The following is a 7,964-nucleotide window of genomic DNA, read 5'->3' as shown; positions in this document are numbered from 1 at the left end:
GTCTCCCCTCCAAGACTCTTAGACACCTTCCTGGGATCCAGCAGCCCAAAGACTTTATAGGCAGCAAAATGCCTTAGCTGGTTTCAGACCCACTTGTAATTCCTCTTATAGGGCACGTTGATGATTGTTTTGAAGTCATTTAACTGAATGTCAGTAGTCACAGAAATGAAATGAAACATGAATAGCATCTGTTTTTTCTGTCTTCTTCCTACTTTTTCTTTGCATGGGTTAGCATGATGTACTCATGAGTAAGAACTCTCAAGTTCTGTAGCCTTCAAGAAGTCTTCTGAACCTCATCTCACATTTTTTCTCATGTGATTTATGAAGACACTTCTTCATGGATCACCTATTGTGGATCATGGCAGTGGACAGATTTCTGATGTTGTCAGCATCTTATTTTTAATGTACACATTTTTATACCTTAAGGTTATATATTATAGAAAACTGCCTAGTGAGCAAAATAATTCCCATGACAGGTCAACTTCTGGATTAAAAATTCTTCAGATACAATTCAATATCCATTTTATATCATGTACACTTAGGTATATATGTTCTTTGCTGAAGGACCTTGGAAGACAGCTTTGAAGTAGGAAGCTGGCTGTGTCCTTGAATAGGAAGACATTTTCTTAGGATGTATGGTCTTTCTATACTTAAACCAAATCAACTTATCGTGATTTTAAACTTTTTAGGTTACATATGCTGCCTTTAATTGTGATAAAGTTAAAATTTTACATGGTAGACTAAGACTTGCCCTTCTTGGTATCAAAATGTGCCATAAGTGCCCACAATGTATTCATTTACTAACACCTGAAAAGGGGATAGATAAATGAATGGAACAGAATAGAAAGTGCCCAAACACCCAAATGTATGTAAAACTTTAGAACTTGATACTGATGACATTTTCTGTTAGAAAAGATAAATTGTGTGTAGATGATGGAGAAATAACCTGATAAAAGAGAAAAGTAACTAGATTTTTATCTCACCAAAAAGTTTCAGATGGAGTGTGGATCAAACATTTTAAATATGCACAGTGAGAAAAGTACCAGAAGAAAACTCAAATTCCTATTTACACATTTTTTTTCTGCTGACAGAGCCCTTCTTTTTTTTCTATTTCTATTGTTTCTTAACCTTAATTTTTTTTTTAATTGGAGAATAATTGCTTTACAATGCTGTGTTGTTTTCTGCTGTATAACGTCATAAATCAGTTCTAAGTATACATACATCCCCTTCCTTGTGAGCCTCCCTCCCACCCCAGAGACCTCGCTAAGAATTACTTCAAAAGCAAGAATTCTGGAGTTTCCTGGATTTCAGCACACACACACAAAAAAACAAAGCAGAAAAAGGAAATCTGGAGGTTGAATTAACATTTTAACAACACAAAAAAATTTAAAACTCTGTGTCGATCAAGCTTGCCTATAGGCAAGTTGGGTTAGTAGACAGGGCTCGTCTTTTTGACACTAATAGGAATGTAGTACAGATAAAAGTAATTTGTCGCTTTGAATTTTTTTTGAGAATTGATATCTTCTGAAAACTTTCAGCCCTTCCAGAAGTCAAGGGAATCTTGGGAGTTCCTTAGCGGTCCAGTGGTTAAGACTCACTGCTGTGGGCCCAGGGTGGAATAACTAAAATCCTGCAAGCTACCAGGATATATTATATTGTACACCATCGGGAATATAGGAAGTATCTTATAATAACTTTAAATGGAGTATAATCTATAACAGTTGAGAATCACTATGTTGGGTACCTGTAATATATAATATGCATCATCAGTGGTTCCAAAACAGCGACCTTACGCAAAAACACCTTATGATAATGAGACCAACAGGAAAAATAAGCAAGGAACACACAAAAATGCTACTAATTATAGTTGTACAGATGTTGTGAATTATAAATTTCATTCCAATGTCAGAGATGTTGAAATGTGAGAAAATGAGGATATTAGAATCATCGAAGTACAATGTTGTCTATAATCCTCACAATATGTCTGCAAAGGAGGTGTCATATCCTTTTACTTCATTGAGAGGTTGTCCTTGTAAACTAGTAGTACTAGTAATAAATATGATAACATTACCTAACACTTACTGAGCTGTTATCTGTGCCAGGAGCGGTTCTGAACCCTGTGCATGGATCTCAGTGAGGCATCGCAGCGGTGTCCTGTGAGATGACTGCTACTCCCTCTCCATTTTGGTGATGAGGAAACTGAGATACAGAGAGGCTGAGCAACGGCTACTGAGTCAAGGTCAAATTCAAGCCCAAGGTGAGCTGAATCTCAAGGCCATGCTCGTTCTATTCAAGTAGACTGTTCCTTCATTACTGTGGTAAGAAGAGCTAAAGCGAACATATACTGTTCTTTCTCCAGAAGGAAACAAAATATTTGTTTTAGAGTGATAGGAGTAGCATGCTATTGAATGTTTTCACATGAGCGACTGTTTGTTTTGAAACAGTAACACTACAGTTTCCTAAAAACTGCTCTTGCTTTCATGGGACGGCCCTCCACGTGGCGTGTGCCAGTGGCCATTCAGCGGTGGTAACTCTCCTCCTGGAGAGAAAATGCCTGCTGAACCTCTGTGACGCTGAAAACAAGACCGCGCTGATAAAGGTATGGGACAGCAAACCATATCCACGTGAGGGGGACGTGATTTAACTACTGAGAGTAAAAATGAATTTATCTCATTGAAATATAGGGAACTGGTGAAGCTTGTGGACTGTTTACTTTGAATTCCTAGAATTTACACTCTGTTTCTTGGCACAACACTGACAGGCCGTGGAATGCCAAGAGGAGGAGTGTGCGACTCTTCTGCTGGAGCGTGGTGCCGACCCGAATGTCGTGGACGTCTGTGGCAACACCGCCCTCCGCTATGCTGTCTTTTGCCAGAATTGTATCGCCTGCAGCAAAGCTGCTTTCCTATGACGCCAATATAGAAGCCAGGAACAAGGTATTGGTCAGCTAACTTTATTTACCAAGTGTTTGTGAAGTATTTTTTTAATCTACAAGTGTTTAATTTACAACAGGATGTAAATAGGTAAACTGAATAGTGCCCATGAGGCCCTGTTAACTTGGAAACAGTTCCAAACCCGAGCCAGGGGGCAGGGGTGAAAAAGGCCGGTGCCCCTGGAAAGGGCAGAGCTCTGTCTGCCAGCCACCCTTCTATCCCAGAAGGAAGGTTTTCCCATTAGAACATGCATGGGAGTGGGGGGTAGGCTCCAAGCCCGCAGGAAATGAAGGCCTGCCATAGTGAAGTGATGTGGGGACTGGCTGTTTATAGGGGCTCAAGGAATGTGCCCCGCTGGGGGTGGGCAGAGGAGGAAGGAGACCCAGAGCCCAGCAGGGGGAGCTGGGGCGGTGCAAGTGGGCCTGGGAGGCAGCAGGCCTGGAGCCCTGAGCCCTCCAAGACCCCAGTTCTGAGATCCGGCTAGGCGGGTCAGGTCATGTTTGACACCCAGCGAGGACGTTCACTTCTGCTGCTGACCACTTGGTTCACCAGGTACACCTCGGGGTCTTCCACGCTCAGCCCCTGGGAGCTGCTCGGCGGGGTTTCATCTGTGCCTGGGGAGCTGCCCCTCCTGCTCTTTCTTCAGGAAGCATGTGATGTTCGGCCTCTGCAGCCCTGCCAGGAACTCCCTCCATCTCACAGGTGGGCTCAGTTGTCCGTGTTTGGAAGCTCCAGTCTTCCCTGAGTGAAAGGATTTTGAAGGAACCAAACTGTCTAAGATTTCACTTTGAATCATATTTCTCAAACATTAGAGAGTAAAGCGTTCCTTTATGTGTTTATGACGGGTATTCATGATAACACTGCACTTGTTAAATGTAAAACATTTTCCAAATATTTTCCCCCTCTTAAGGTTTTTTTTTTGTAATCAATCTAAAATAACCCAGTGAAGCAAAATTTGCCTCAGTAGACTTTGTCTTAAAATTCAAACATAATGAAAGCATTTTACAACATAATAGACATCTTGCTGCTGTTGACAAATTCCCATTTTATGAAAAATGATTTATATAAACATGATTTCTCTCTCATTGCCCAAGTCTTAATAAGGGGAAAGGAAAAGGAGCGAGCAAGTGAAAAGTGCAAGTCAAGCTGGCATTTTGGCCGTTTGGAAGTGCCAAGAAGAGGATTTATTTATTTTCATATTTATTTGTTTGGCTGTGCTGGGTTAGTTTCCGCACGTAGGATCCAGTTTCCTGACCAGGGGTCAAACCCAGTCCCCCTTTACTGGGAGCACTGAGATCCAGCCACGGGGCCACCACGGAAGTCGCAAGAGTTTTAGCTTGTGCTTTTTATTCCCTTCAGTTTATATATTTCTGTAAGGTGCTTTTTAGTTTTCAGGGATAATAACTGTTATTTCGGAGAAGGCAATGGCAAGCCACTCCAGTACTCTTGCCTAGAAAATCCCATGGATGGAGGAGCCTGGTAGGCTGCAGTCCGTGGGGTCGCTAAAGGTCGGACACGACTGAGCGACTTCACTTGCACTTTTCACTTTCCACTTTCACACATTGGAGAAGGAAATGGCAACCCACTCCAGTATTCTTGCCTGGAGAATCCCAGGGACAGGGGAGCCTGGTGGGCTTCCGTCTATGGGGTCACACAGAGTCGGACACGACTGAAGTGACTTAGCAGCAGCAGCAGCAGCGGTAGCAGCTGTTATTTTGAAAAAGAGTGTGAGTGAATTGTAAACTTGCCTAGGTGCCAGTTTTAAGAAGACACTGAGCAAAAGAGACTGGCAGTGAACAGGTGGTGATTAATTGAGAATTAAGAGAGAAGAACAAATAATTAACTGATATATTATCCTATTCTGGCAGAACCATCCACTCAGATAAGAGTCTAGACTCTGCTGTCCCATCTAGAATGTCTTGATGGGAAGGAAGTAAGGGGTTTATAAATAATGAGGTCTGGTTGCCTTTTGGGTTTACTAGTCCCTGTTCTACCACTGTTTACCCAGGAAAATTTTAAAAATTGCAGATTTTATGACTCTTAACTCTTCTACTTTTCTTTTCTATTCAAATCCTCATGTAAGAGAAGGAATCGGCCTTGTGAGTAAGAGATGAGACTGGAGTGGTTGCTGCACTAATTCTCAGCTATATTCTGCTGGTGAACCACAATTATTTGGGAAAACTTATTAAAAAAATTTAAAAGTCTAGGCTGTTCCCTGAAGATTTTGACTGAGTAAATCGAGGAACACTTGGACGTGTATGTTTAGAACTATTCCCTTGAGATTCTGATCTAATCCTTGATGAATAACTATGGAGTGAACACATGTAATTTCTAAATGCCCTTCACAAAAGAAAGTAGTCTCTAGAACCATTGGAGTTTGAGCAATGCTAGCTACTTCCATCAGCTCCCTCCTTTCCAACAATATTAGCCTGACTTTTTCTCTGCCCCTGTGTTTGAGATATTAAAAGGAGTGTCTTTGGTAATATCTATGGGCTTGAACGATAACCCCTTTTCCTTGTAACCACTCATCATTCAGTGACACTCTGAGAGTCTTTAGAGATTTACTCATGCGAAGTCACTTCGTCTGTAGAGTCTGACCCTTTAAGGATTTTGCACCTTCTCTTATCATCCAGGTCATTAGGTCAACAGATATTTGTTACCAACTGCATTTTCCTGACTGCAATGATAGTAACTCATGAGCTTTTTTTGGTGTCAGCTGCGGGACAGACTGTTGCAGTGTGTCTGTTAGAATTGCTGATCCCTGGCATAAGCAGATGAGATCTTTAAAACCCGTGAAGTTAGTACAGAGGGGAATTGTTTTAAGCATTTACTTACTTTCAGCTGCTTCATAGCAAGAGTCTCCGCCCCCCATGTTTCAGTGTCATTTTCTTCTCTTGCTTAGAAGCCGTCACCGGCAGCCTCTTCAAGGGCCATCAGGCTTCTGTTTACAAAGTCATGAAGGCCTTTGGGTTTTCATTTCTTTCTCTGCATCCATTCAGGTCCCCCCTACATCCAGGTTCAAAAGCATTCTCACGTGTTTTAGTTCTTTTTTAATGGCAATACCTCATTTTGGGCATCACTGACTGGATGGACATGAGTTTGAGCAAGCTCCAGGAGTTGATGATGGACAGGGAAGCCTGGTGTGATGCAGTCCATGGGGTCACAAAGAGTCAGGTATGACTGAGTTAACTTCACTGAACCCCATGTTTAACATCAGTATCTGTGCCAGTTATTTATTGCTAACAAATTGCATTAGAGATCACCCAAAGCCTAGTGACTGAAAACAGCATTTCCTTTGTTCACAAGTCTGTGTTGCGGTAAGAGTCAGTGAGTGAGGCCAGCTCATTTCTTCTCCAGTCTTCATCAGCTGGGATGTTGTGAAGGGGAGGACCAGAGTCATCTGAAGACTTGTTCATGCACACGTCTGGCAGTTGGAGCTGGCTTTTGGATGGGTCATTAGGTGGGGGCAGTCCATGGGGACACTGACGTGCTCAGTATGTGTCCTGGGCTGCTTCATAGCATGGTGACTGATGCTAAGAGTGGGCTTTCCCCACGGAGCCAAAGTCAGAAGCTATTTAGTTTGAGAAATAAATAACATAGCAGTTCCCCCAGACTCTGTCCACTGGAATCAGTTACTGAGGTCAGCACATATTTAAGGGGAGGGAATTTCATGAGAAAAGTGTCAAAGACTTTGTAGACATGTTTGAAAAGCACCAGCTCCACTCACCTCAACTTACCAAGTAATCATTCTGTCTAAATGAAAGTTCTTTCCAACTCTGTGTCACTGAAATTCCAGCAAATATTTTTTGTTTGTTTTGTTTGCTATGTTCTCTTATTCTGTGGCAAGTAACAAAGGGTTACAAGAAAGAGACATTTTTTCATTGTTCAGAAAAATGTATGGATTGTCTCACTAAATTCTCAGGAGACAGGATATCTTTAGCTTTGTGAATCATTTCTCTTTGGAATGCAATGCAAATTAGCAAAAACTATTTCTAGTTCAGAAAAAGGTTTATTGGATTAGAATCCATATTTACAAAATTTATTAATTATAGTCTTATTTTCACAATCTTCTTTTGGGAGACATTTATTAACTCTGCCCTAGAAAACTCAATACAGTATACCTCAAACTTCTTTAAAAACCATGGGACATGTTGGGGGGAAGGAGTAAGAGACGTTCTACTGAGAGGTGACTTGCATTCATTCCATAGAGGAAAGATAAAAAAGTTTTATTATAGAACAATAAGAGTGTGAACTCAAGTGCAAATGCTGTGTGACAAAGATGATGACAGTGAAGAGTATATTCTCTGACTCTTGGTGGTCTGAACTTCTTTCTGGATTCTCTGAGTAATCGCTGGTCCTACATTCAACAATACAGACACCATCATATTTATTGATCCTCGGTTTGTATTAGGCTGGGATCAGTCCACTTCCCTCATTACCAAATGGTGTTTGTTTTATTCTTGCAGATTGATGATCTTTCAGCAGAGCTGGGAACTGTATGTTCAGAATGTCTGCACATGAATGCAAAAATTCAAGTTCTTCTTTTTATTCTTCTCTAGTTTTTCACATTTCTGGATGCAAAAGAAATGTGAAAAACTAGAGAAGAATAAAAAGAAGCTGGAGCAAGTAGTAGTGACCCTCAAAAGTCATACAGAAATGAATATGATAGAACACAGTCAAGTAGAGCAGTATAAACGGGAGATGGAAGAAAGAGAGACAGGATCTCGTAGAGAAATTAAGAGAAATCAACATGTTTTTACAGGTTAATTTGTTGATCTGTCATATCTTTGAATTCACCTCACTGTAAATTACATTTTGGATGTATACAGCTTATGTGTTTCCTCTGCTTCCCTTAGAACAGTTTGTTTCGTCGATTTCTGGAAGGAAGCGGGCACTTGTCTCTCCCTGAAGAGAGAAATATTTCCATTTCCATCACAGTTATCACTAAATTGATCTTTCAGAATGTGTCTCACTAGAGGATCCTTTTACTTACAAGACCAATTGGTATAAAACAAGACCATGAGGAGGAAA

General features: G+C 41.1%; 1 pseudogene across 1 annotated transcript; it reads left to right on the top strand.

Annotated features, from left to right (window-relative positions):
- LOC129556669 (uncharacterized) lies at window positions 1-3,383 on the top strand (annotated as a pseudogene). Its single transcript, XR_016039073.1, has 4 exons — window positions 1-2,257; window positions 2,445-2,599; window positions 2,762-2,936; window positions 3,267-3,383. The product of XR_016039073.1 is annotated as an uncharacterized LOC129556669 (transcript).
- The last annotated feature ends 4,581 nt before the right edge of the window (window positions 3,384-7,964 follow it).

Source organism: Moschus berezovskii, chromosome 15, assembly GCF_049115385.1.
Source record: "Moschus berezovskii isolate FMDL1 chromosome 15, NW_MosBer_1.0, whole genome shotgun sequence".
Taxonomy (NCBI): domain Eukaryota; kingdom Metazoa; phylum Chordata; class Mammalia; order Artiodactyla; family Moschidae; genus Moschus; species Moschus berezovskii.
This window is presented reverse-complemented; position numbering and strand designations above follow the sequence as displayed.